We start from the raw sequence: 20002 nt of genomic DNA on the forward strand, positions 1-20002 counted from the left end.
AGTTGTCAAGAAAGCCTGGGATGCTGGGCACAGTGGCTCACGCCTGTAATCCCAGTACTTTTAGCAGGCTGAGGTGGGTGGATCACCTGAGGTCAGGAGTTCAAGACTAGCCTGGACAACATGGTGAAACCCTGTCTCTATTAAAAATACAAAAATTAGCCAGGCGTGGTTGTGGGCACCTGTAATCCCAGCTACTTGGGAGGCTGAGGCAGGAGAATCGTTTGAACCCGGCAGGCAGAGGTTGCAGTGAGCTGAGATCGTACCACTGAACTCCAGCCTGGGTGACAGGAGCGAGACTCTGTCTCAAAAAAAAGAAAGAAAGAAAAGAAAGCCTGGGAGATATCCTCCCAGGGCCCTGAGCAGAGCTGAGAGAGCCTCTGCAGGGGACAAAAGGAGAATATCAGTACATGAAGATTCTAAAAATATCTGTTGCATTACTTGGGGGGGAATCAAGATGTGTGAAAAGCCTAAACATTCTCAATAATATAAAGTGGTTGAAATAGAAAACGTTAAGCCATCTTATGAAAAAAAAATTCTTCACTTTACCTTTGATGCCTGTCATATGTAGAAATAGATTAGAACAGAAATGCAGGAATTTCTATTTCACAAATAAGATTGTTTCATATTGCATGTTTCATGCCTTGAGGTGACTCCTAATTTATCACCTCAGTGAGGGAAACAACTGCCACTCAGGGAAAAAAACTCAAGAGCAAAAGAGTCAGCTCTGAATTAGTGGAACAGACCAGGTTAAGGTGTCAAGCAACTGTTTCTATGAGTGCAATTTCAGGAAATGTCTCAGCCCTGTCGTGAATGTCTCTAAGGATTTGTTTAAAAATTCAAATGCCATTGATTTATCTATTGTATGCTGAGAAATCCACTGTGCCTTCAGTCATAAATTCTAGATGATGCTTAGTTTAACATGCTCCTGGAAGTGAGACAATTTATTCCTTGCATTTTACTTAAAGCCTAATGGTATGCCAGGCTGCTTTCCCCTTTATTGACACAAAAGCTCTATTATAATATTTTATCTAAAAAGTATGCCCCGCTTTAAAAAGCTGTGGCTAACATTTTGGTGCGTTGTATCCAGTAAAACTATCTGTCAAGCAGTGTGTCCTCTTTCAAGCTGGTGGTGTTTTGTTTTTGTTTTTTAACCAGGAATCAATAGATGGGACACAGAGGCTGGGAAACTCCAAAAATTGATTGCAAAATGTTTTGCATGCATGCAGTTTTTCTGGGAAAAAAGCTATTGTTCCCATAAATACTCAAACGCTATGCCTTACTCTGCTTCGAAATCAATTAGCACTCCTCTATCAAGTTTTCATCAACCGATGACCTGTGTACCTTTTATTTCATAATTTTGGCTTATATACTTTTCATTCATTAGCTGTCATTACAGAGGAGTCTCGAGAGAGAGGAAAGATACACAAATGTGATCAACTCTTTTTAATGTTAAGAACCATGGCTGAATATAAATATATTGAAAGGAAAACATGGATGAAGGATGAGAAACTAGAAAAAGCTTTTTTTTTTTTTCCCCAAAATGGGAATAAAATTTGTAACAAAGATACCCTTCCTGACAGTCTTATTGGCTGGCCTTACCGTACTTTATGTAAGAGAGTTTGGAGTATAAGAAAATAGCCAGGTGTGGTGGCTCACGCCTGTAATTCCAGGACTTTGGGAGGCTGAGGTGGGCGGATCACTTGAGGTCAAGAGTTCGAGACCAGTCTGGCCAACATGGTGAAACTCCGCCTCTACTAAAAATACAAAAATTAGCCAGGCATGGTAGCGTGCGCCTGTAATCTCAGCTACTCAGGAGGCTGAGGCAGGAGAATCACTTGAACCTGGGAGCTGGAGGTTGCAGTGAGCCGAGATCATGCCATTGCACTCCAGCCTGAGTGACAGGGCAAGACTCCGTCTCAAAAAAAATAAAGAAAATAAAAGGTGGCCCGGTGCAGTGGCTCACACCTGGTGCAGTGGATCCCAGCACTTTGGGAGGCTGAGGCAGGTGGATCACCTGAGGTCAGGGGTTTGAGACCAGCCTGGCCAACATGGTGAAACCCCATCTCTACTAAGAATACAAAAAATTAGCCAGGTGTGGTGGTGCATGCCTGTAATCCCAGCTACTCAAGAGGCTGAGGCAGAAGAATCACTTGAACCTGGGAGGTGGAGGTTGCAGTGAGCCGAGATCGCGCCATTGCACTCCTTGGCAACAAGAGCAAAATTCCATCTCTAAGTAAATAAAAAGTGAGACAATATTTTTGCTGAAAATAATGATTTGTCCCTGAACAGGAGTGGTCTCATGATTCTGGATTATGACCCGTTCTCCTTTTGAGACTGCCATCATATTTGTTCAGGGGTTTTACATGATGGTTGGGTGATATTCCTCACCCTGACGAGATAACTCTAGGCAGTCCCATTGGTGAAACAGTTCATATACCTAGGAATAGTGCATTGATATAAAGTAATTGCTTTCTGCTTTGGCAGGTATTATATGGACATGGAATAAGAAAGGGATCTCAAACTCAAATGCCTATTGGGAAGTGGGGCCCTTATGAGGTAGGCAAGTAGTATTGAATTAAAGAATTTATGCTCCATCTGAAGGGGGCAGCCTTTACTCAACACCATTTTTTTTTTGAATAAAAAATTACAATGTGCAGAAGTTGGCATCTAATTCAAAACGTTTTACAACACTGTGTGGGATGAACATATGTTTTGAGGGTGTGTTTGGCCCAAGGGCTGCTGGTTTGGGTCTCTGGTGTAAAGTAGTTGTTCCCAAGCCTGGCTGCAGATCAGAATCATCTGTGGAGCTTAAAAAACACAGATGCCCAGTCCCCTCCCCAGACTTGCTGAATAGAATCTCTGGGGTTCAGTCTGAGGCACAGCCAAGATTAAGACTCACAAAAGCAAAGAACCGGTGGATGAAACAGCATTTACCAACATTAAAACTATAAAACTTAAAAATGATCTCAGTAAGGCCAGGCGCGGTGGCTCACACCTGTAATCCCAGCACTTTGGGAGGCTGAGGCGGGCGGATCACCTGAGGTCAGGAGTTTGAGACCAGCCTGACCAACATGGAGAAACCCCGTCTCTACTAAAAGTACAGAGTTAACCGGGCGTGGTGGTGCATGCCTGTAATCCCAGCTACTTGGGAGGGTGAGGCAGGAGAATTGCTTGAATCCAGGAGGCAGAGGTTGTGGTGAACCGAGATCATGCCATTGCACTCTAGCCCAGGCAACAAGAGCAAAACTCTGTCTCAAAAAAAAAAAAAGATCTCAGTAAAGGAAGTTGGAAGACAAGTGAACAAACTGTCCCGTGGAAGAGAAAAAATGGTGAAGGACTATAGGAATGCCTTTAAACATTTTCCTGTTTCAAATTTTGTTTTTCTCACCCTATTTTTATAGAGCTATGCTTTCCAATATTGGAAGGCACTAGCCACGTGTGGCTACTTAAATTTAAATACAATTTAAAGTTCAGTCCTTAGTTACACTAGCCACATTTCAAGTGCTAAGTAGTCACATGTGGCTAGTGGCTCCTGTATTGGACACAGGTATAGAGATTATATATGAATATCAAGAGAACTTTATAGACTTTTTAAGCCGTTCTTGTGGGACTCTGATATTTCAAGGTCTGCTAATTTTTTTTGTTTTTTTGCTTTTTGTTCTTTGTGTGTGTGTGTTTTTTTGTCTGAGACAGGGTCTTGTTCTGTTGTCCAAGCCGCAGTGCAGTGGTGCCATCTCAGGTCACTGCAACCTCTGCCTTCTGGGTTCAAGCGATTCTTGTGCCTCAGCCACTCTAGTGTCTAGTAGCTGGGATTACAGGTGTGCACCACTACACCTGGCTAATTTTTGTATTTTTTTTTCAGTAGAGATAGGGTTTCACTGTGTTGGCCAGGCTGGTCTCGAACTCCTGGCCTCAAGCAATCTACCTGTCTCGGCCTCCAAAAGTGCTGGGATTACAGGCGTGAACAACTGCACTTGGCCAAGAACTGGTAATTATTAATACAGAATACAACATTTCTAAAGCTCACAAGGATTTTTCCCCTTAGAAGCAGTGATGCTGGCTGGGCACAGTGGCTCACATCTATAATCCCAGAACTTCGGAGGCTGAGGCAGGAGGATCGCTTGGGCCCAGGAGTTCTGGGCTGCGGTGAGCTATGATTGCACCACTGCACTCCAGAGTCAGCAACAGAGGGAGACCCTGTGTTTAAAAAAAAAAAAAAAAGAAGAATGCTTCATTTAATGCAAATTAATTAGTAGATGTGGAGATATTTTTAAAGTAAAAAAAGGATTTGTGCAATCACTGGATAAATATTTGCCCAGTGCTTTCTAAATGTCAATCACTCTGCTCTTTGTATTTTGATTCATGGAATCAAGGTTAAAAATTGGCTTGGGCAGCTTCCAAGGGATATTCTCAGGTATGCATATTACCCTAGTTTTTGGTCTACATTTCCCCCTTAATTACATGGAATTTCCCTTAATACAATAGCTATCATTAGGTTAAAACATGTTGTTTAGGGTACGTAAAGTAACCTAATGGTTAAAAGGAAGGTGAGAAAAGCAGCAATGGCTAACAGCAAAGAAGTGTTCTCTTTGTCAAAAAGTGCACCTTTCCTAGTGATGAGTTTTGATCTGACCATGACTAGATGTAGATGTCACTCTCCTCTACCCAGCAGTGACCTTCTAACACCATCTAACTAGAGTAGCATTCCACATAGCCATTAGTCACAGCCAATGCATATATCTGACTCCTATTCAAACTATATTCTGGAGGATAACAATCTATAAAGATAGACAAGACAGGTAGAGCCCCAAAGTTAAGGGCTTCAGGCCTTGGGGTTAAGTGTACACTTTCAAATTTGTACAAAAATCTGGATTCTTGGGAAGCAGAGCATCTTAAATTTAAAAGCAGACTTTTAGGTACAAAAAGGAATCATAAAATGATATAGGAGAAAACACCGTTGGATAATAAGAATTGCTTAATATAATACATCTTTATGGAGATCCTGATTAAGGTAAGACCAAGGTGAGTGAGAAATAGCTGCAGGGTACAAGATAGGAGTAAGGGTGATGCTGCGTGGTGGCTCACACCTGTAATCCCAGCACTTTGGGAGGCCAAGGCAGGTGGATCACATGAGGCCAGGAGTTTGAGAGAAGCCTAGGCAACATGGCAAAACCTCGTCTCTACTAAAAATACAAAAATTAGCCAGGTGTGGTGGCATGCTCCTGTAATCCCAGCTACTCAGGAGGCTGAGGTAGGAGAATCGCTTGAACCTGGGAGGTGGAGATTGCAGTGAGCTGAGATCGTACCACTGTACTCCAGCCTGGGGGAAGGAGAGAGACTCTGTCTCAAAAAAAAAAAAAGAAAGAAAGAAAGAAAAGAAAATGGAATGGCTTGGTGCCTGGGAGTCTTCTCTAGTCACAAACTATTAATAAATTCCTCAGGGACATATGGATTAAATTTTAAAATGGCCTAACAAGTTAATGTATTTTTTGTCAGTGGTATAAATTTCATTAGGTATTTTATAGTCTCCATGTGGCTGTTAGGATAATGATAAAGGCTGAGGCTGCTTCTGGGATGCAGTTAATACTGGAGTCCTTATGTTTGTCATGGTTATATGTCTCTGATGGTGTCAAGGTGTCATTACTAAGGAACTTAATTCTGGAGTTTTGCTGCTAGTCTCCTTTTATATTAGAAACTTTGGTTATCTAATCTTATTTGAAGTATGAGCTACTTTTTTTTTTTTTCTTTTGCGACAGAGTCTTGCTCTATCACCCAGGCTGGAGTGCAGTGGCGCAATCTCAGCTCACTGAAACTTCCACCTCCCAGGTTCAAGTGATTCTCCTGTCTCAGCATCCCGAGTAGCTGGAATTACAGGTGTGTGCCACCATGCCCTGCTAATTTTTTGTACTTTAGTAGAGACAGGGTTTCACCGTGTTGCCCAGACTGGTCTCAAACTCCTGACCTCAGGCAATCCACCCACCTCGGCCTCCCAAAGTGCTAGGATTACAGGCGTGAACCACTGTGCCTGGCTTTTTTTTCATTTATTTTTTGTAATGTCAGCCAGATCTATGGGTTCACCATCATCAATGAATGACTTGCACAAAATAAGTACCATCGTCACTTGCATCTCTCATAAACACATGCGCTTACATCTATCCGTATTTATAATTTATATGACACACCAGGCTCGGTGTTAGGTGATGGGGGAAAATATCCACAAAGTACAGACCCTCTCTTGAGGATTTCATATTCTTAAAGGGGAATCCTGTGTGTGAACAAATAATTACAATATGAGGAGGTACAACATTGAGGGGATGACATAAATACATATAGGTGGAGATTGGAGATTGTGGAAACTAAGTCCTCTTTGACTTGATGTTGAGTTTGCAACAGAGATGAAGAGCAACAAGGATAGGGGGTATTTTGGTGTATGTTCAATCTAAGGCTGTACAATCCTAGTTTAAATCTGGTCATTATCCTGGATTGAAATGGCCCTTAAACCTCCTGCACATAGACTGAAACCAGCTGAAGGAAGAACCTGAAATGAGGCCAAGAGAGAACTAAGTAGTGAATGGGAACTAAAGTCTTAAAACCCAGAAATGTCAGAGATATAAAACACCAAATAGGTGAGCCTATTATTTTGGCTGGACAAGAGAGGGTGATACTGGCAATGTGGAGTGGCACATGGCAAAGGAGGACTGTCAGGAGCAGTTCCATGGACTTGTCTTTCGAAATAGCAAGTGGGGAGCTGACTGGTTTATTTTGAGGAGCAGTGACATGGAATGGCACAAAATGCAGCTAGATCCATTGAGCAAGTTTACACAAATATGATTCAAGAAACAGAAGCAAAACCCTGGGTTTTGGCTAAATTGCTAAGCGACATTATTCATGTTAGGCAAACTTGGCCATGAGTGAATAGTCATGTTTGTATCCATAGTATGAAAACCAGTGCTACCAGCCAGGCGTGGTAGCTTACGCCTGTAATCCCAACACTTTGGGAGGCCAAGGCGGGTGGATCACAAGGTCAGGAGTCCATGACCAGGCTGGCCAAGATGGTGAAACCCCATCTCTACTAAAAATACAAAAAAATTAGCCAGGTGTGGTGGCTGGCGCCTGTAATCTCAGCTACTCGGGAGGCTGAGGCAGAGAATTGCTTGAACCCGGGAGGCGGAGGTTGCGGTGAGCCGAGATCACGCCACTGCACTCCAGCCTGGGTGACAAGGCGAGACTCCCTCTCAGAAACAAACAAATAAACAATAAACAAAACATAAAACCAGTGCTATCAGCTGTAATTATAAAATATGGGTGAGGTAAGAAGCTTAAATAAATCTTTTTTTTTTTTTTGAGATGGAATCTTTCTCTGTCGCCCAGGCTGGAGTGGAGTAGTGCGACCTCGACTCACTGCAACCTCTGCTTTCAGGGTTCAAGCGATTCTTCTGCCTCGGACTCCCGAGGAGCTGGGATTACAGGCACCCGCCACCACCCCTGGCTAATTTTTTAATTTTTAATAGAGACAGGGTTTTGCCATGTTAGCGAGGCTGGTCTCCAATTCCTGACCTCAGGTGATCCGCCTACCTCAGCCTCCCAAAGAGCTGGGATTACAGGTGTGAGCCACTGCACCCGGCCTTAAACAAATCTTTACTAACTGAGAATATCCTAAGTCCTTTACTTTTTCTCAGCTGGACAGCAAGAACTCTTGCTAGGAACTGTTCGTTCCCTGAGTGGTCTTGTCCCTGCCACAGTTCATCTAGTGTTATCACATTGTCTAAGATTGAGAGCTCTCGAAGGTAGAACTTGTCCTTCACATGTAGCACTAAGCTTTAAATATCCCCAGACAAGGCATGTGAATCCTGTTATCTGTTTTTCTGCCCAGTATTCAACCCTGGCACCACATTTAGGCTAGGTGTGTTCTGATGGCTGGGTGTTCTCACTGTACCGATTGTATGGTAAGTCCTCACATAATATAGTTGCTAGGTTCTTAGAAACTGCAACTTTAAGTGAAACGATGAATAATGAAACTAATTTTACCCTAGGCTAATTGATATAAACAAGAATTAAGTTGCTACGACATATTTCTGGTAACAAAAACATTACCAAATTTCTTTTTTTAAGACGGGGTCTCATTCTGTTGCCCAGGCTGGAGTGCAGTGGCATGATCACGGCTCACTGCAGCCTCAACCTTCTGGGCTCAGGTGATTCTCCCACTTCAACCTCCAGAGTAGATAGGGCTACAGGCTCACACAACCACATCCGGCTAATTTTTTTAGTTTTTTGTAGAGATAGGGTCTCACTATGCTGCCCAGGTTGGTCTCAAACTCCTGCCCTCAAGCGATCCTCTCTCCTCTGCCTCCCAAAGTATTGGGATTACAAGAGTGAGCCACTGCACCAGGCCCAAACGTCTAAAAAAAGACCAAAACACTTCTAATTTTAAACACTGAAATAAATGTGAGCTATACATACATTTAAGAAAGATGATAAAAACAAGTAAGATCATCGCTTATTCCAGTTCGGGGTCACAGATGGCTGGAGCATCTCCCGGCAGCTCAGGGTCCAAGAGGAGCACCAGCCTGGATAGGACACCATCCCATCACAGGGCACACTCACACCTACACCCTGACTGGGACCATCTAGACATGCCAGTTCACTCACTTTCAAACTTTCAGATATGGGGGAAACTGGAGTACCCGGAGAAACTGGAGTACCCGGAGAAACTGGAGTACCCGGAGAAAAGCCACACAGACATGGGGAGAACGTGCAAACTCCAGACAGACAGTGGCCTCAACCAGGAATCCATTTTTCTTCTTATGGACATTATAATGAAACAACGTTGAATGAAATAACATTATTTGAGGACCTGCTGTATTCACCTCACTGTATTAAGAATAGGTAGGGATGTATATGATATGGAAGAATAAAATAAGGCAACTACTGTTTTGTTATGTGTTTTGTTTTTATTTTTTTGAGACAGAGTCTCACTCTGTCACCCAGGCTGGAGTGCAGTGGCACAATCTCAGCTCACTGCAACCTCTGCTTCCTGAGTTCAAGCGATTCACCTGCCTCAGCCTCCCAAGTAGCTGGAATTACAGCCGTGCACCACCATGCCTGGGTAATTTTTTGTATTTTTTGTACAGATGAGGTTTCACCATGTTGCCCAGACTGGTCTCAAACTCCTTACCCCAAGTGATCTGCCTGTCTTGGCCTCCCAATGTGCTGGGATTACAGGCCGTGAGCCACTGTGCCTGGCCAGCAACTGCTTTTAACAGACACACTTAAATTTGTACTTTCAACTTGACAAACTTGAAAATAATTTTCTTGGATGAGTTCTCTTCAGAATATTTTAAAAACAACTTTAAATTTTTTTCCTTCAGATATTTCTGGAAGGAAAAGATTCATTTGGATAAGTTGTGGCCTGATGGTTAAGAAGAAATGATTTATAGTATTTAAAGTTGTAGGGCCAGGCACTGTGGCTCATGCCTGTAATCCCAGCACTTTGGGAGGCCGAGGCGGGTGGATCACCTGAGGTTGGGAGTTCGAGACCAGGCTGACCAACATGGAGAAACCCCGTCTCTACTAAAAAATACAAAATTAGCCGGGCATGGTGGTGCACACCTGTAATCCCAGCTACTCAGGAGGCTGAGACAGGAGAATCGCTTGAACCCAGCGGGTGGAGGTTGCGGTGAGCCGAGATTGTGCCATCGCACTCCAGCCTGGACGACAAGAGTGAAACTCCGTCTCAAAAAAAAATAAATAAATAAGGTTGTACTTGTATTAAATCTCATGTTGTTAGACCATGGCCAGATCATATTGTTAGGAGCTGCAAACACCTTTCTTCTGAGCTGCACCCTATGCCCCAGAGATGGAAAATAGATCACACATTGTGACAGCGTTAAGTCGCACCTAAATATAAGCACTAAAACAAAACAAAACACTGGAAGAGCTAAAAATGTGTAATTTTTCATCTTTGTGCTGGGGCAAACATATTTGTGGCTGAGAGAAAACGTAAGAAGCTACCCTTATTCAGTCTGTAAGTTCGGCTCTCTGCTAACTCAGGTGAAAATCTACCATGAGGATCTGTACTCCTCATGCTTGCTATCTGAGGAAGCAAGCATGAGTTCCCATTACAAGAGGGGCAAGAAGAGAGATACTTTGGCACAGGTGTGGTGACTTAAAAGTCCCAGCAATTTTTGAGGCTGAAGCGGGAGGAGTACTTGAGCTTAGGCATTTGCGACCACCCTGGGCAATATAGCGAGACCTCATCTCTACAAGAAATTTAAAAATTAGCTGAGTGTGGTGGTGCATGTCTGTCATCCCAGTGATTTGGGAGGGTGAGGTGGGAGGATCACTTAAGCCCAGGAGGTGGAGGCTGCAGTGAGCCATGACCCTACCACTGCACTCCAGCCTGGGCAATAGAGTGAGACACTGTCTCAAAAAAACAAACAAAAAACCACACATACACATAAAATAAAATAAAAATAAAAAACAAAAGAGATATTTAAGACCCTAGTAATGAGGCTCACAAATCTGACCACCCTCTGTATTTGTCTTTGTGGAAAATGTTATAAAAAGTACTTGTCCCAGAATCAGACACATATTAAGTGACAGGCTCCACTCAAGTGATGAATCTAGATCTGCATAGGTGTACAGCGCTTACAGTTTTCCAAAAATTTTTCCACCCACTATCTTGGTATGGGGTGCCCTCTTTTTTTTTGTGATGGAGTTTCGCTGTTATCGCCCAGGCTGGAGTGCAAAGGTGCAATCTTGGCTCACCGCAACCTCCACCTTCTGAGTTCAAGGGATTCTCCTGTCTCAGCCTCCTGAGTAGCTGGGATTACAGGTGCGCACTGCCACGCCAGCTAATTTTGTATTTTTAGTAGAGACAAGGTTTCTCCATGTTGGTCAGGATGGTCTCAAACTCTTGACCTCAGGTGATCTGCCCACCTCGGCCCCCCAAAGTGCTGGGATTACAGGTGTGAGCCACCATGCCCAGGCTTTTACCCTCTTTTTATAGATAAGGAACCTATGACTCATGGAGGCTGAGGGATTTTACTCATGGCCACACATTCAATGTGCAGCTGAGGACAGACCCAGGACCCCAGCTCTCCATAGTTCTACAATGTTCCACGGAAGTGAGCAATAAGGAAGTCCAACCCCAAGGTCCATTAGGTAACATGGCTGGTTCTGTACTGGATCTGTGGCTACTACCGTAGCAGCCAACTGAGCTACCCTTTGGTATGGAAGAGTTCTATGCTTGCACCTCAGGCTATTCCCTGCCCTCCTGCAGAGTCAGGACTTACACTGTCTTAGTATATGCCCCCTAGTTCCTAGCACAATGCCTGGCACATACGAGGCACCTGACAGGTGTTTGAATAAAGACCTTGAAATGTTGCCAGGGCATAAAAAGAGAGAGCTGGCCTTGCTACTGAGCTCACACAATCCAGGCCTCAGCTGTTAGCACTCTGTGGGTGGACCCATATTTTGCCAGCTCAAGACGTCTCCTTCCTTGGACATTGGGGCAGGAAGGAGAGTTGCTTTCCTTTTTAACCAGAGGAGAGTAATTGTGATTGGTCTCATCACTGCCCAAGTACTGGCAGCCACATAGGAAATGAAGGAAGTCCACTGAGTAAGTTTTAATTCATTTGGAAATTTGGCTTTGTTTACTCAGTCCCAAGGGCCTCACTGTAAATATAAGATGAGAGAGCAAGGTCTCCAGAAGTTCCTCCATTTACAGTGGGCTGCTTGTGTGTGCGTTTATGGATGGGCCTGGGAGTCAGACATCCCCCTCTGTCTTGGGAGAGCCCACTCCGGAGGCTGTGGGAGTGTCTGCAACACCAGCTCTGCCAAATGAACTCAGCGAGGAATACCTCATTCACGGAAGAGCTCGCAGAAGCAGGGAGAATTCTCCACCCTATGTCACATCAAACTTCACTTTTTAATTTGCTGCTCTACATTGCTACCTAATCCTAGACCACTAACTGCCAAGCTGTCGCAATAAAATATGCCTGTACCATTAACCCAGTTTTGCCCTGTATAAGCCGGAAGTTACTCTGGGGAAAAAGTTGAAACATGGGCCAAATTCCAAGTTGCTAAGAGTGCTTAGACAGTCTCTAGCTTCAAGATGGTATCTTCAACACACACCTTTTACATGACATCGATAACTCTTTTTAAAAACTGTTTTAAGTCTGCTGTGGTAGTGTGCGCCTGTAGGCAATCAAAGCTCACTGCACCCTTGAACTTTTGGGCTCAAGCGCTCCTGCCTCAGTCTCCCAAGTAGCTGGGACTAGGTGTGCACCACCACACCAAGCATTTTTTTTTTTTTTTTTTTTTGAGACAGGGTCTCTCCATGTTGTTCAGGCTGATCTCAAACTCCTGGCCTCAAGCAATCCTTTCCAAAGTGGTCTCCCAAAGTGCTGGGATTATAGGCGTGAGCCATTGCAACCACCCAGTTTTTTTTTTTTTTAAGGACTAAATGTTTATTTTATTTTACTTTTGATTTTTGATTTTTGATTTTTTTTATTATACTTTAAGTTCTGGGGTACATGTGCACAACGTGCAGGTTTGTTACATAGGTATACATGTGCCATGTTGGTATGCTATACCCATCAACTCATCATTTACATTAGGTATTTGTCCTAATTCCATCCCTCTGCCAGCCCCCCACCCCCCGACAGGCCTCAGTGTGTGATGTTCCCGGCCCTGTGTCCATGTGTTCTCATTGTTCAACTCCCACTTATGAGTGAGAACATGTGGTATTAGGTTTTTTCTTCTTGTGTTACTTTGCTGAGAATGATGGTTTCCAGTTTCATCCATGTCCCTGCAAAGGACATGAACTCATCCTTTTTATGGCTGCATAGTATTCCATGGTTTATATGTGCCACATTTTCTGTATCCAGTCCATCATTGATGGGGATTTGGGTTGGTTCCAAGACTTTGCTATTGTGAACAGTGCTGCAATAAACATATGTGTGTGTGCATGTGTCTTTATAGTAGAATGATTTATAATCCTTTGGGTATATACCCAGTAATGGAATTGCTGGGTCAAATGGTATTTCTAGTTCTAGATCCTTGAAGAATCACTGTCTTCCACAATGGTGGAACTAGTTTACACTCCCACCAACAGTGTAAAAGTGTTCCTATTTCTCCACATCCTCTCCAGCATCTGTTGTTTCCTGACTTTTTAATGATCGCCATTCTAACTGGTATGAGATGGTATCTCATTGTGGTTTTGATTTGCATTTCTCTCATGACCAGTGATGATGAGCATTTTTTCATGTGTCTGTTGCCTGCATAAATGTCTTCTTTTGAGAAGTGTCTGTTCATATCCTTCACCCATTTTTTTGATGGGGTTGTTTTTTTTTTCTTGTAAATTTGTTTAAGTTCTTTGTAGATTCTGGATATTAGCCCTTTGTCAGATGGATAGATTGCAAAAATTTTCTCGCATTCTGTAGGTTGCCTGTTAACTCTGATGATGGTTTCTTTCACTGTGCAGAAGCTCTTTAGTTTAATTAGATCCCATTTGTCTATTTTGGCTTTTGTTGCCATTGCTTTTGGTGTTTTAGTCATGAAGTCTTTGCCCATCCCTATGTCCCAAATGGTATTGCCTAGGTTTTCTTCTAAGGTTTTTATAGTTTTAGGTCTAACATTTAAGTCTTTAATCCATCTTGAGTTAATTTTTGTATAAGGTGTAAGGAAGGGATCCAGTTTCAGCTTTCTGCATATGGCTAGTCAGTTTTCCCAACACCATTTATTAAATGGGAGATCCTTTCCCCATTGCTTGTTTTTGTCAGGCTTGTTAAAAGATCAGATGGTTGTAGATATGTGTGGTGTTATTTCTGAGGCCTCTGTTCTGTTCCATTGGTCTATATATCTGTTTTGGTACCAGTACCTTGCTGTTTTGGTTACTGTAACCTTGTAGTATAGTTTGAAGTCAGGTAGCATGATGCCTCCAGCTTTGTTCTTTTTGCTTAGGATTATCTTGGCTATGCAGGTTCCTTTTTGGTTCCATATAAACTTTAAAGTACTTTTTTCCAATTCTGTGAAGAAAGTCAGTGGTAGCTTGATGGGGATAGCATTGAATCTATAAATTACTTTGGGCAGTATGGCCATTTTCACAATATTGATTCTTCCTATCCATGAGCATGGAATGTTCTTCCATTTGTTTGTGTCCTCTTTTATTTCCTCGAGCAGTGGTTTGTAGTTCTCCTTGAAGAGGTCCTTCACATCCCTTGTAAGTTGGATTCCTAGGTATTTTATTCTCTTTGTAGTAATTGTGAATGGGAGTTCACTTATGATTTGGCTCTCTGTTTGTCTGTTAATGGTGTATAGGAATGCTTGTGATTTTTGCACATAGATTTTGTATCCTGAGACTTTGCTGAAGTTGCCTATCAGCTTAAGGAGATTTTGGCCTGAGACAATGGGGTTTTCTAAATGTACAATCATGTCATCTGCAAACAGAGACAATTTGACTTCCTAATTTTTTAATTATAAAAAATTGTTTTTGTTGTTGCAGCATTACCATTTGTATCTTCAAACTACAACAGTTCTTAGCAACTACTAGCAGCTCACAATGACTGGCTTGAGCATTCTAGCATAAGTCATTTTTTTTCCTCTTCTTTTCCTCTCAAATCCCCACTGGGACTCTTCAGTGGATTCTACCGGCATGGAAAGCCTTCTGAAGGACTGATAGAAAATAGATAAGTGGAAGGAAAAATTATGCTTAAAAAAAAAATCTCAGGCTGGGCACGGTGGCTCACGCCTGTAATCCCAGCACTTTGGGAGGCCGAGGCGGGCAGATCACGAGGTCAGGAGTTTGAGACCATCCTGGTGAACATGGTGAAACCCCGTCTCTACTAAAAATAAAAAAATTAGCCGGGCGTGGTGGCGGGAGCCTGTAGTCCCACCTACTCGGGAGGCTGAGGCAGGAGAATGGCGTGAACCCTGGGGGTGGAGCTTGCAGTGAGTGGTGATCGTGCCACTGCACTCCAGCCTAGGCAACACAGCGGGACTCCATCTCAAAAAAAAAAAAAAAAAAAAAACTCACTGTGCTCATCTTAATTTCTGGGTCAGTAGATTTCCTTCAGGGAGCTTTGATTTTTAATTAATAGAAAAAGCATGAGCCTTGGTCAAGACCCCAGGTGCACATATAAATCACTGTGGGAAGATCCTGTGAAAATCAGTGTCATTTGAACATTGTAAGGCACCTAGCCACAAAAACACAACAAACCCCAGTGCGTTGTGAAAGCCAGGAAGCCCTGCCTTGTGATGTGGGCAGAGTGAGATGTGACGTTAGCGTGTGCCCCTGGGTCGCGCAGCCCCTACAATGTTAGTGAAACTGGCTGGCTGTCTACATCTGTAATTGCACTAAAAGGCCATTAGCCTAGGCTGCTTCCAATATTCCTCTCTCTAGGCAGCTATACCAGAGAGTAGCAGCAAGGAAAACTCAAGGTTATTTCTTGAAAACAAAACAAAACAATGAAAAACTGGGATTATTGTGACAGGCTGGGCTTTACCTGTTGGTCTTGGTGGGTAGTTGTGGGGAAGATACTCATAGGATAACAAGCTATTCCCAGGCATGGGGCTGGCAAAGGGGCTGGACTCATCTTTGAATATCTCACAGGGAAAATACACAGGGGTCTTCTCATCCCAGCAAGGAGTGTGAGATGCCCTCGTTTCCAGCCATGGGAAACCAGAGTGACAGGCAGGGCACCTTGTGTTGTCAACTCTTGATGTCTCCTCCAGTCGAGAGCCACAGGGAGCTGGCGCAGGGCTTAGGCAGTTCACAGCAGCACCTTGTTCTGAGTTCGGAAGAGCTGTGGAGCTCTTTGTTTTTTGGGTGCCTCTGAGGAGTTGCCCACACCTAGCAGAATTCCTCAGAGGCTCGGGAGAGAAAAAGGAACTCTGTTCTGTGCCCAGGATCTGTGGCTTTGGTTTACTGAACCACCTGACCTAGCTCACACTTCATCTTCCTCCCAACTTCAATCCCCTGTCCCCCTGGGCGATCCAGCTACAGCATTTGCTTCCCCACCTCCTTGCTCAGAGGCTGCCCTCTCCTCCCTTCTCTGCTCATGGCAGCCTATCTCCTCCTGTTGTTTGACCTCAGCACCACCCCGCCCCTGCCCCGCTTTCATGTAGTCATTTCTTTTCTCAGAGTTTTCACACCCTGTGAAGAGCCTCTGGGTCCCGCCTCTCTCTGGCCCCTGTTTGCGCTCTTCTATTCTTATTAAAAGTTGATTCTCTGCCGGGCACAGTGGCTCATTCCTGTAATCCCAGCACTTTGGGAGGCCAAGGCTGGCGGATCACTTGAGGTCAGGAGTTTGAGACCAGCTTGGCCAACATAGTGAAACCCCATCTCTACTAAAAATACAAAAAATTAGCCAGCCATGGTGGTGGGTGCCTGTAATCCCAGCTACTCGGGAGGCTGAGGCAGGAGAATCGCTTGAACCCGGGAGGTGGAGGTTGCAACGAGCCGAGATCCAGCTCAAAAAAAAAAAAAAAAAAAGTTGATTCTTACAAAGTCAGCACAGTTGTCACTTGATTCTACTTGGATGCCTCTCTAGGTGCTAGAAACTGCTTTTTTCACATGTGGGCAAGTACAGAGGATTTGTGCCACTTGGCTTCCTGTGCCAACCTAACAAGGCTGCCCAGGTAGGTAGCAACAGGTCTTGGCCAAAGATATACAATGGAAGCTGCCTAAGGCTGTGCATAACTTTTTTGTTTTGTTTTGTTTTGCTTTGCTTTGTTTTGAGACAGAGTCTTGCTCTGTTGCCCAGGCTGGAGTGCAGTGGCGCCATCTTGGCTCACTGCAACCTCTGCCTCCCGGGTTCATGTGATACTCCTGCCTCAGCCTCCTGAGTAGCTGGGATTACAGGCGTGCACCACCATGCCTGGCTGATTTTTGTATTTTTAGTAGAGATGGGGTTTTACCATGTTGGCCAGGCTGGTCTTGAACTCCTGACCTCAAATGATCCACCGACCTCGGCTTCCCAAAGTGCTGGGATTATAACTGTGAGCCACCGCACCCGGCCTGTGTATAACTTTTGGCTCAGGAATGATTAAAGATGGGAAATTCCACCTCCTAGTAAGCTGGGAGTTCTGGGATGGGTTCAACTACTAGAGAGATAGACGTTAACGTTGGCATTATTCCTTCCCAGCCCACAGCCCAACTCTGCCAGGCTGCTGGGAAGCTTCAGGTGGAGGTGGGACATAGTGATGCCAGGCTGAATCTTTCTTCCCTTTGGCAGAATGAAGTGGCTAATCACGCATAGAGGGAGGGGAACTTTTAATTGGGAACTGAAGATCAAAATGACCAAGGACCCAGTATCAGTGAGGCCAGGAAGTCCATGTAGAGAGAAAACACCAAGAGCGGCTGGGAAAAAGTGGGCCGTCGTGGCAGGTGGTAGAGATGGTAAATGGAGAAGGGAGTGTGTCCTGAGCTGAGCCCTCTAAGAAGTGGACTCTGAGATGGAGATTTGCATGTGGTAAGTTGATCAAGGAGTGCTGCTGGGATCAACACCCATGGAAGGTGGGGAAAGAAGCAGAACTGGGCAGAGGGAGGAGTTGGTCTGTGATGCAGTCTCAGCAGAGGTCTCAGCTAACCTTCCGGGGAACTCAGAAGCTGGGATAACTCTGGGACAACTCTTCCTGAGCTGGGGCAGGCAGGGGCCTGGATCTCTATTGTGCCTTAGGAAGCGGGGTGTGTCCTTGGGCAAGGCAGCTCTTTTTAGCTAAGGCAATTCCCAAAGAGGACTGACACCTGAGCGTTATCCCTGAAAGGCGAGATCACAGAAAGCAGTGCATGACAGTATTCACTGCACTGTGGAACCTGAGGACTAGTGGCCAGGACACTCAGAAAAAGGAACTCTCTAGAAGCACTGTAAAGAATTAACAAAGAGGCCAGGTGCGGTGTCTCATGCCTGTAATCCCAGCACTTTGGGAGGCTGAGGCAGGCAAATCACTTAAGGTCAGGAGTTTGAGACCAGCCTGGCCAACGTGGTGAAACCCCGGCTCCACTAAAAATACAAAAATTAGCCCGGGTGCAGTGGCTCACACTTGTAATCCCAGCACTTTGGGAGGCCGAGGCGGGTGGGTCACCTGAGGTCAGGAGTTCGAGACCAGCCTGGCCAACATGGTGAAACCCCATCTCTACTAAAAATATAAAAATTAGCCAGGTGTGATGGTGGGCACCTGTAATCCCAGCTACTCAGAAGGCTTGAACCAGGGAGGCAGAGGTTGCAGTAAGCCGAGATCACGCCATTGCACTCCAGCCTAGGCAACAAGAGTGAAACTCCATCTCAAAAAAATAAAAATAAAAACAAAAATTAGCTGGGCGTGGTGGTGCACGCACCTGTAATCCCAGCTACTCAGGAGGCTGAGGCATGAGAATTGCTTGAACCCAAGAGGCAGCAGTTGCAGTGAGAGTGAGCCAAGATCATGCCACTGCACTGTGACCTGGGCAACAGAGCAAGATTCCATCTCAAAAACACACAAATAACAGAGTTTTGAGAACCGTGGTGGCCGGAAAGGTCTTCCCTACCCTGTCTCTCTGTGCCTCGTTTTCCTTGGTAATGGAAGCAATGGCAATATGGTTAGGAGGAGAGTGGCCTGCCAGGATTTTAGCTTGCCTGGGATCAACAGACAGTTTTTTACTTTATAATATGCAGGGAGTCACTCCCTGCTGTCCAGGTTCCTGACATTGGGTTGGCCTTTGTATGACATCTCTCAAACTGTCAATACCACAGGTTACTAGAAGATTGCCAGTTTTCTATTGTTTAGAGGGCCATTTTTGGATAAAGATGAGTCTGAATGAATTCTTTTACCCCCCAGCTTCCATGTGCCAGGCTGTGCATGTGAAGAAAACACCCTGTTTCATCTCTCTGTCTGTCTCCAAAGTAACCTCCCAACCTCACCCGTGATCAGGATCAGGGCTGGACTGGTAACTTTTCATAGTGCACTTTAATCATTGATATCACAGGGCCGGGCGTGGTGGCTCACGCCTGTAATCCTAGCACTATGGGAGGCTGAGGCGGGTGGATCACGAGGTCAGGAGTTCAAGACCAGCCTGGCCAAGATGGTGAAACCCCATCTCTACTACAAATACAAAAATTAGCCGGGTGTGGTGGTGGGTGCCTGTAATCCCAGCTACTCAGGAGGCTGAGGCAGAGAATTGCTTGAACCCAGCAGGCGGAGGTTGCAGTGAGCCAAGATTGTGCCACTGCACTCCAGCCTGGGCAACAGAGTGAAACTCCGTCTCAAAATAATAATAATAATAACAATTGATATCACCTATGTTTCAATTGTGTATATGTCTAAAGCAATGCTTGTCCATCACAAGCAATGCCACAGCCTTCACTTTGTGTATGATTTTCTAGCAGAAAGTTCTTTGCAAACATATTAGACAGCATCATTCATTTTTCCAAGGATCTTATATTTTTTTTGACATTTAAATCATTGTTTTTTGAAACCCACATTCTGTAACCATCCTTGTTGATTTTCCTTCTCTGAAAGTGAACTATTTTACCCAGTTTGTCAATGTTTTTTCTCTGCATTTCCAGCAATACTTTAAAATTTTTATCTACTTACCAGATACTTTCCAAACACATTTTTTTTTTTTTTGAGACAAGGTCTTGCTTTGTCGCCCAGGCTTGAGGATAGTGGCATCATCACAGCTCACTGCAGCCTGCCTCCACCTTCTGGGTTCAAGCCATCCTCCCACCTCAGTCTCCTGAGTAGCTGGGACCACAGGTGTGCACCACTAAGCCTGACTGATTTTATTTTTTCTAGAGACAAAGTCTCCCTATGTTGCCCAGGCTGGTCTCGAACTCCTCGACAGGGACACATTTGAGAATGTGCTCCCATCTGGCTCCTCCAGGTTTCTTCCACCATTCTGCACTTGTGTCCCCCCACCCCTCACTGTAACATAGTAGTCTCTGTCCATATCATTTGCTACTGATAGTTTCAAATGTAAGGAGCTCCCTTGTGATGATGGATGTTTCCTTTCTTCAGTCTT

The sequence above is a fragment of the Pongo pygmaeus genome, chromosome 4, assembly GCF_028885625.2.
Source record: "Pongo pygmaeus isolate AG05252 chromosome 4, NHGRI_mPonPyg2-v2.0_pri, whole genome shotgun sequence".
Lineage (NCBI taxonomy): Eukaryota > Metazoa > Chordata > Mammalia > Primates > Hominidae > Pongo > Pongo pygmaeus.